General features: G+C 47.5%; 1 pseudogene across 1 annotated transcript in view; it reads right to left on the reverse strand.

Annotated features, from left to right (window-relative positions):
• Positions 1 to 9055, reverse strand: part of LOC311247536 (glutamate receptor ionotropic, kainate 2-like) — an 86613-nt pseudogene extending 77558 nt beyond the window's left edge. Inside the window, exon 1 of the transcript XR_014621012.1 lies at positions 8941 to 9055. The product of XR_014621012.1 is annotated as a glutamate receptor ionotropic, kainate 2-like (transcript). The remainder of the gene's footprint in view (positions 1 to 8940) is intronic.
• Positions 9056 to 10240: the final 1185 nt, after the last annotated feature.

A 10240-nucleotide genomic window follows, 5' to 3' on the forward strand; every position in this document is an offset into this window, starting at 1 on the left:
CTGGCAATTTTGACAAATGAAGGTATTTAATGCAATTCTAGAAGGAACAATAGTCTATTATAGACGACCAGAAGGGGGGGATCAATGGTGGTGAAGAGTCGAGTCAAGTCAAGTGTTCCTTGATTGATCTCCTTGGGGAAATACAAGTGTCATAGCAGCATGAGGGATGGGGGGGGGGGGGGGGGTACAGGTAGGGTAGGTACATAGATAATAGAATAATAGAACATAGAACAAAGTGCAAATTTAACAAAATGACAATAGTGATAAGTTAACAGTAGTAGTAGTGAACTGCACCAGAGTCTGTGCAGTGTTTATTATTAAGAGTCAGATAGTCCTAACAGTGTTTATTATTATTAACACTTTGAATGCCCAGCAGGGGGCGCACATTTAGTGCTTGAATGCCCAGCACCACTTCAATGTTAACGTTAATATCGCCTAATCTATTTTTTTAAATTATGGCTATGTGTCTAATCTGCCCGTCGCATTATCAATGACCCATTTCCAGTCAACATTGTCGAAGCGGATTGTTTTTTTACCGGTTCATTTCCGTTTTATATCGTTTTGAAAAGCCCTAGTTTTCACGGGAAAAAGAAGAGATTCCATGATAATCGCCCTGTACTGGAATATTCTAGAACGTTGTCATTTTTCGGCCTATTTATGAATCGTTTTCAAATAAACGCTAGATTATCGATAGTATATGTGTACGTGTGCACGCTGGTACCGCACGCTGAAAATCGATTCTCTCAGGTCCTGATTGCTTTTACAGTCAAAACAGCCATATCACATATAGGGGGAAAGCTTATATCTCTGTGAAAACGGGTCTGATTATCCTAATACTGGTAAAATACATTCCTTACCTGAGATCAGATGGTATCCAAATGGATTATTCCAATTCCTGATCGCCATTCCTTTTATTGATCCACCGCGTATACTGTACAACACATAATCCCTGCTGCTCTGAGGGTCCATAATGAAGCTGATCGACTCCGGTCACATGCGTGAGAAGTAAAATGTGGAGTCCGGGTTTTTTTTTTCTCATGCCTTTTCATTGAGTCCAATCCAAAAGGGTGAATTACCATCTGGGAGACGATAGGGGGCGCTTTTTTCACATCTGAGCGCCTGGAGTGGCTGATTTACCAACGGTAGGCACAGTTGATGAAATATGAATTCAGATCACTAATAAAAAAAAAAAATTGAGAAAAAACTAATATTCTCGTTATGGGCATTCAACCCGCGGGGGGGTAAACCCGAGAAAACTCGGGTTGGGCATCCAAAGTGTTAAGAGTCAGATAGTTCTAACAGTGTTTATTATTAAGAGTCAGATAGTCCTAACAGTGTGTATTATTAAGAGTCAGATAGTCCTAACAGTGTTTATTATTAAGAGTCAGATAGTCCTAACAGTGTTTATTATTAAGAGTCAGATAGTCCTAACAGTGTTAATTATTAAGAGTCAGATAGTCCTAACAGTGTGTATTATTAAGAGTCAGATAGTCCTAACAGTGTTTATTATTAAGAGTCAGATAGTCCTAACAGTGTCTATTATTAAGAATCAGATAGTCCTAACAGTGTTTATTATTAAGAGTCAGATAGTCCTAACAGTGTTTATTATTAAGAGTCAGATAGTCCTAACCATGTTTATTATTAAAAGTCGGATTGTCCTAACAGATAAAACAAACTACCAGAGGTAGGGAACCCCCCCCCTCCCTGGCAAATCACCACACCCTGTAATCATAATCAGGGACAGTATGGAGGTTGTGTAGTCGTGGGTAACGTATAACATTCACACTACAAACGATACAGGTAACGACCATCAGGTAACCGTGACAACCTGAATGGTGCGGCTCTCTGTGGGAAGGCTTTGTGTGGAGAAGACAACACGGGGTTAACACCCGCTGCCACCGAATCAAGAAGAGAGAAAGAACAAAGGTCAACCGCGGACGGAGACAGACGGAGACAGACACCGCGCCGGACACTGTATCTCTAACCAGCAGAGACATCTGTTACGGTGGGAAAGTAAACGAGATGAAAATCGTCTTGGTATTGATTGGGAGAGAGAGAGAAAGGTCAAAAGGTCAAATAGACTAACATCCTCCAAGATGTGTGTGTGTGTGTGTGTGTGTGTGTGTGTGTGTGTGGTGTGTGCGTGCGTGCGTGCGTGCGTGCGTGTGTGTGTGTGTGTGTGTGTGTGTGTGTGTGTGTGTGTGTGTGCGTGTGTGTGTGTGTGTGTGTGTGTGTGTGTGTGTGTGTGTGTGTGTGTGTGTGTGTGTGTGTGTGTGTGTGTGTGTGTGTGTGTGTGTGTGTGTGTGAACGAGCCAGCAGTTGCTACAACATATTGAACCAACGCTACCTGAGAGCTTCTTAATACAGGTCCCAGAACAGCGATCGGTCAGGAGAGAATTACATCAACACTTCATCAATCTGACTAAATCACGTTAGACACACACACACACACACACACACACACACACACACACACACACACACACACGCACACACACACACACACACACGCACACACACACACACACACACACACACACACACACACACACACACACACACACGCACACACACACACACTGACCACAGCTCCCACCACACTACTGTCTCTGGCTTACAGTATCAGAGGGTTAACACAGTCATTTAACCCCGCAAGACCCGGGTATATTTCTACTTGCCAAAAAAAAAATTCAACCTTTCAGATGGTGTTGTATGAGTACTTCGGAGAGGAAAAGATTGTGTTTAATAAAAAAAAATATATAATAATATAATAATACGTTTTTGTAAGGTTTTATTGAAATGTTGTAATATTATTACAACTGTGGCTCACACTGCATCCAGAATCCGATTGTTTTTTTGCTCATGTGACTCCCCAGGGACATAGTGTCCTGCCTTGACATCTGTCTACGGCTCAGGTGTTAATGTAGATACCAGGGCTTCCTAAACATTTCCAGCATGGGAACCCAACCAGAGTAAAAACCCCACTGCAGGCAAAAGTGGCCTAAATCAGATTTATTTTTGCTCATAATATGACTCAGATCTGGGGTATTTTTCATAACAGAGAAGAGAAGAGAAGAGAAGAGAAGAGAAGAGAAGAGAAGAGAAGAGAAGAGAAGAGAAGAGAAGAGAAGAGAAGAGAAGAGAAGAGAAGAGAAGAGAAGAGAAGAGAAGAGAAGAGAAGAGAAGAGACGAGAAGAGAAGTCGCCTATTCTCAGTCGCCTATTCTCAGTCCTTGCCCCACAATGGTGGAATGAACTACCCACCCCAGTTAGGAGAGCCGAAACCCGTCCAATATTTCGCCGTCTACTAAAGATGCACTTCTTCAACCATTATCTGAAATTATGTGAATAGCCAAAACAAATTTGGATATCTATTCTATCTAATCAAAATAGGGGCGCCATATAATACAATTCGTAAAAATGAAATCAGTCGGTCACTCAGTCCGATACAGTAAGATGAAGATCTGTTGTTTGAAATGCAATTGTTTAATAAAAGTATTTGTTTGATACAGGGGGTAGCTTTGAGGTGGGTGTGTGGGGGATGGTTGTAGTCGCTTACTTAACTGTTATCACTTATCAAGTATCTGATCTCGTGACCATGTACATGTCTGTCTATGTTCTTCTTGTGTACGTATGTTTACTGTGTTTTTTTTCGAGTCCTTATTACCTGCTGTAACATGAATTGGCCAGTTTGGGACATGCTAATAAACTTGACTTGATTTGACTCGAGGGGGGGGGGGGGGGGGGTTCGCCCAGGGCGGCATATGAGCTAGGAACACCACTGCTGTTTGTAGAGTATGTTTTGGGGTCGAGAGGAGGGGCCCTCAGGAATAAAACATGAGCCTCGTATCCAGAGCGGCCACTAACTGATTGGCCAGTGCCCTCACGCCTGTTGTGTCGTGTCCCTGCTGACTGATTGGCTAGTGCCTTCACGCCTGTTGTGTCGTGTCCACGCTGACTCCAGGGACAAATCCATGATGACCCTTTCCCTCCGCCCTGACACGCGGCCTGTAGGCCGAGAGCTGCGTCTTAATCGGACCGTGCATAAACCCTGACCCGCTACGCCTCCGCACCCCCCGATCAATGGGGCCCCTCAGCGCGGTGTGGATTAATTATGACACTGAGACCAGCGACGCAATCAATGCCATCATCGCCAACCCAAGGAACACTCTGCTCTCTGCCAGATGGGGGGGGGGGGGGGGGGGGGGGGGGGGGTGGCGGTTTGCATAACCTTCGAAGCCTTACTTACTTTAGAAGTAATACAAGATGAGCGTGTTCTTTCTGTAGCGCCGCGCCATAGAGGGGGGTAAAGTGTCCGCGGATCTTAGTCGGCTCAAACCGTAGCTTCGTCAAACTGTTCAAATGGATTGGAATGAATCCCTGACCCCCCCCCCCCCCCCGTAGCCTGATCAATCAGATTTGATAGCGACTGGGTACGCTGTGAAAACGGATCGATACTTTTATTGAGCGCATATTTTCGACAAACTTTTCCTGTCATACGGAAGGGCATCAGGCTGATGGATAACGGAGAGAAGGGTAGTCTATAAATAGAGTAGGGCATCACACTGATGGAGAGGGAGGAGGGGGTAGTCTATAAATAAAGTAGGGCATCAGACTGATGGAGAACAGGGAGAAGGGGGTAGTCTATAAATAGAGTAGGGCATCACACTGATGGAGAGGGAGGAGGGGGTAGTCTATAAATAAAGTAGGGCATCAGACTGATGGAGAACAGGGAGAAGGTTAGTCTATAAATACAATGGGGCATTAGACTGATCAGATTTGATAGCGACTGGGTACACTATGAAAACGGATCGATACTTTTATCGAACGCATCTTCGACAAACTTTTCCTCTTGTACGGAAGTCAGACTGTTTCATCACTCAGAACGAGACCCGTTCAGAATAGAAAAAGGCCCCCCGTTTCTGAGGAGTAGGTCACTCGTACCCTCGGGCGACGGATACAACTTTAAAATGTGAATACATAATCAACGGGAGCTGTCCAACGCATCTTCCTCAGCCAATCAGATCATTATGACAAAGGTGAAGAGCACAGGGAGAGGCAGGTCCTGCTTACCGTGCAAGTTTGAGCAGAATCTTAATCACAATCTAAAGGGTTTGTGGTAAGAATGTATAATAAGTGTCTGGAGAATAGACAGACAGCGCCTGATTTGGGCTTCAAAAAAATTCTTCGTAGCTCATAATCACACCATGCTCTTAACCTCGTAGTAATAATAATAATAATGGATTGGATTTATATAGCGCTCTTTGTGACACCCCAGTGACCCCAGAGCGCTTACAGAGTCCATTATTCGTTCATACACAGTCATCCCGGTGGTGGTAAACTACAATTGCAGCCAGAGCTGCCCTGAGGCAGACTCACGGAAGCGTGGCGAATAATCATCGCCTACGGCCCCTCCGACCACCACCAACATTCATTCACATGCATACACATTCATACGAGGCAAGTAGGTTAAGTGTCTTGCCCAAGGACACAACGGCAGTGGGATGGACATGGGCTTGAGCGGGATTCGAACCACCAACCCTTGGATCATTGGACGACCCGCTCTAGCCCTGAGCCACGCCGCCCCACGTGTTTCCATCACACCCTCTGGACCAAAGGTATTTTATTTTAAGATAAGATATTCCTTTATTGATCCCCTTGGGGGAAATGTGGGCGTCATAAGAACATGGGGAGGGGAGGTACAGGTATGGGCAGGGTAATAGTATAATAAAGACATAAATATAGGCAATACATTTAGCTCTGAATATAAAAATATGAGGAAAGTAAATGGTGTAAACACAGTGTATCATTTTCGGTAATGATACAATGTCTGTGGTTGAGGATGATACCTAATGCCTCACAAGCATTGAGAACTATTTAACAATATCAAATCTCCACTGGCCGGCTTGTCTAACTATACAGGAAGGATTCTCTGCGTGCGTGTCTGTCGGTTTTGCATATCTCGAGAACCGTTCATCGAGATCGACTCTGCGCTCTGCGGGGTGTATTGCTGAGGACCGAGAGGAGTGCAGTGTCGAATCCAGTGCCATTTGGCCTGACGGTAGCGCTATAACTACAAACTTAGCGCATATCTCAAGAACCGGACCTCCGATTGATCTCGCACTTGGCAGGTGTATGGCTGAGGACCCAAGAGAGTGCCGCGTTGAATTTTGAGATAATAGTGGCGCTATAACTACAAACTTTACGCTTGGCTCCGAGTGTGAAGTCGATTGGGATGAACGGTTCTCGAGAAACGCTGGAAGCAGCACTCCCAGGGGCCAAGCAATCTGCCCGTTCCGACCGGGCGAACACACACACCCCCCGACAACGCTGCGAGCGGCAAGACCGGTAGCCGAGCAATCTGCCCCGTTCCGAACGGGCGCACGCACCGAAACAGCCGCGCCCCCAAAAGGGAAAGAAAAGAACATCTCTCTGATATATAAAAAAGATTGAAAATAAAAGAACTCCACTCCAGTAGAGCACAGACTCTCTCCTGGCACTGCTCTCAAATCAATTGATACCCTCGCCACGTTCTCGGAGAAGCACGTGCCGCATGCTGCAGAGAGAGCCGGGGAGAGGCCATCTTTGATGAATGGGCTCAGAGCGCCAGTGGAGTGGTAGCGTTAATGCTGTTTGGTTTGCTTAAACAGCTTTGTTTGTCTGGTTCTGCCAGGTCCCCGCCACACTGGCGTTGCACTGTGTGGAGCAGGGGGACTCACCACAGGCTCTGGGGCTCAGCAAACTGTACGGGTTCAAAGACAGAGCGATGGGGGAGGGAGGAGGGGGTAGTCTATAAATAGAGTAGGGCATCCCACTGATGGGGGAGGGAGGAGGGGGTAGTCTATAAATAGAGTAGGGCATCACACTGATGGGGGAGGGAGGAGGGGGTGTCTATAAATAGAGTAGTTTAAATCTCGCACAGGGCCTCGCATTTCTCCCAGGCGGCCCTGGTTGTGGTTGGACAATATCGATATATCGGATATCGGTAGAAGAAAGCCAATCAATCAATCAATCAATCAATCAGATTTATTTATAAAGCACATTTCACATGACGCGTGTCAACCAAAGTGCTGTACAGAGGGTAGATACACAAGATACATATAGACAACAATCACACTCCATTTTTTATGGGAGGGCACACAGGCAAACACACAGGAAAACAGGGCATGAGTCAGTGAACGGGAAAGGCTAGTAGGTAGAAGTGGGTTCTGAGCCTAGATTTGAAGGCATCTATCGAGGGGGCGAGCCTAATGGAGGTGGGGATGCTGTTCCACAGTTCAGGGGCTGCAACAGCAAAGGCACGGCCCCCCCTGAGCTTGAGGTTAGACCTCCGGACTGTCAGGAGCCTCTGATCGGTTGACCTGAGGGACCTGGTGTTGGAATAGGGGGATAGGAGGTCTGAGATGTAGGAGGGGGGGGTGACCATTAAGGGCTTTAAAAACAAATAGGAGAACCTTAAAATCTATCCTGTAGCGTACTGGGAGCCAATGAAGGGAGGCAAGGACAGGGGTGATGTGGTCTCTCTTGCGGGTTCCGGTCAACAGTCTGGCAGCAGCGTTTTGTACCAGTTGTAAGCGGGACAGGGAAGACTGGTTAATGCCTATATAAAGGGAGTTGCAGTAGTCTAATCTAGATGAAATGAAGGCGTGGATGACTCTCTGAAGGTCTGCAGGGGAGAGAAGGGCTTTGAGTTTGGCAATGGTGCGTAGTTGGAAAAAACATGCCTTTACCACTGAGTTCACTTGTCTGTCGAATTTAAATTGTGGATCAAAAAATGACACCTAGGTTCTTGACATACGGCTTGACCAATATCGAACATCCCTAACGGTAAGGCATCAGATGGATGGAGCGGCGGGAGGGGGTGGTCTGACTGGACCTGACTGACGTTTCTCAAGAACCGCAGAGTCTGCTTCCTGTTTACACTGGCTCTGCTTCCTGTTTACACTGGCTCTGCTTCCTGTTTACACCGGCCCTGCTTCCTGTTTACGCTGGCGCGCACGACGTACACGTGAGCCTTTCACGCGAGCTAGTGTGGATGGAGATCTTTTCCGGGACGACGCTAAAACGCCTGCGCGGACAAAGATCGATTACTCCGTTTACACGTTTACTCTGAAACCTATATTAGTGTAGACAAGCTCTTCATCACACGTGCAACGCATGACTTAGGACATCTGCCTATGAACGATAACAATAACCCCCCCCCCCACAGAGCGGTGGCACCCCGGGCCGCATGGCCAACTGCAGACAAATGGGCTGCATTTATATAACAGCTTTTATCCAAAGTGCTTTACAACTTATGCCTCACATTCACCCGTTCACTCACACAATCGCACACCGACGACGACAGAGGCGACCACGCGAAGAAGAAGTGCCACCATACTCATCGGGAGCGGTTACGACACCTGGACACGCTGCCCTGCAGGGAATCAAACCGGGAACCTTCCAATTACCAGGCGACCCGCTCTACCTCCCCCGAGCCGCTGTCGCCCCCTGCAGTCAAACAGATCTCACGTGGAATTGAACGGGGAAAAAAGCCAAAAGGGGGCCAGAGGAGGCACCTGCACGTGTCTGACTCGTGATTGGTTCACCGAGCGAAGGAGTTGTTAAGAAAATGCGGAGGAGAGGCGAGGACTTGTGCTGCACTCCCCTGAACCCCGGGAGTGAGTTCATGAGCAACGTGTCAGTTTAATCCTCCTCCATGACGTGAATAAAGGCCCCCGTCTAATCCTCCCCGCGCTGGGCCATGACTGAGCCTCTCCCCCCCCCCTCTCCCCCCCCCCCCTGACGGGCCCCGGCAAACACCACGCGTCATCCATCTCAATTTACTCTTGGAAAGAAGAAGAAGAAAAAAACACGGGAGGGGAATTAATAGGAAATGGAGCATGGGCTAGGCTTGCTGTTTCTGTGGAGCGCAAATTATTTATGAGGGGAAATAAGGTACCTGCCCTGCCCCCCCCCCTCAGGTCTCTGCCTGTCGTTGACAGTTTGATGGCGATCAGTGTCAGAGTCTCAGTGCAGCAGAACGGGAGTTGTAGCATGACGAGCTCGGAGAGCATGTTCTATCATTATCAGAGGGAGGGAGGGAGGGAGGGAGGGAGGGAGGGAGGGAGGGAGGGAGGGAGGGAGGGAGGGAGGGAGGGAGGGAGGGAGGGAGGGAGAGACAAAAGAGGGGAGGAAGAGATACATAAAGACAAGAAGAGAAAGGAGTGGAAGAGATGGGAAAGGGGGGTGGTAGGGTGGGAGGGAGGGAGGCCTGCCAGGGGTGTGTATGGGGGCGGGGGGTGGAACCGATGACCCGGGGCGTCCAAGCTGAGGGGGGCTCTAGCTCTATTGATGAGCTTTGTTATGTATATAACGAACCGCCGTGGATTCAGAGGGTTAAGTCAAAACTCGTCCCGACTAACGAGTGTCTTCTGAGGGATCAACAGGAAGCTCAGTGTCTCAACAAAGGCCGGCAGGGTGAAAACACAGTATGGAATTAATTACCCCTTTCCTCTCAGAAACCTCCTTTCAAATCCTCCAGTTGACGAACGCTCGGTGCTGCCGCCACTGGTCGCCGATAAGATCAGCACCTTGACCCGATAGGTTAACGGTGATATGCGTTTTATTGGCGGTCAGCGGTGGCTGCACAGAGCGTTTGTCGAGCTTTCCCAGAAAACCACCGAAGAAGGTGCTATTGCCGATTTGAATGGACAGAAAGGGGTAATTCTATATTGCATTTCAGCAGCAGTGAGTCGTTTTGACTTAACCCTCAGAATACACGGCGGTTCGTTATAGAGCTTAGTATATTTGTAATGCATATAAAGAGTCCAGGGCCCTCATTTATCAATGGTGCGTACGCACAGATTATGTGCGTAACCCGTGCGTATGAGAATCGCGGGACAGGTGGGCACCCTAATGGTGACAGATTATGTGGAGGTGTGTTGAATGTGTACTGAGGAGGGGGTGATTGTCACAGCAGGAGAAAGGAGAGGGATTACGTAGGGCTGACCCATCATACTCTATTAGTCAGCTAATGGGTCGCTTTGGTCCCAAATACCTTTTTAGTATTTGATGCTCTGTTTCATGCTGAAAATGATAAGCACATCTCTGGATGTGAATAGGTCCATTCTGCATGGTTGTATGAAGCAGTTTTTCCCAATTAAATGAACACAATCCTGTCACTATCGGTCCACTTTATCGCTCCAGCCTTTTGGATTCTGTTCATTCTGCCCTTAAGATTTATTACCGGTGACAGTTAT

The sequence above is a fragment of the Notolepis coatsorum genome, assembly GCF_963971535.1.
Source record: "Notolepis coatsorum genome assembly, contig: SCAFFOLD_516, whole genome shotgun sequence".
Taxonomy (NCBI): domain Eukaryota; kingdom Metazoa; phylum Chordata; class Actinopteri; order Aulopiformes; family Paralepididae; genus Notolepis; species Notolepis coatsorum.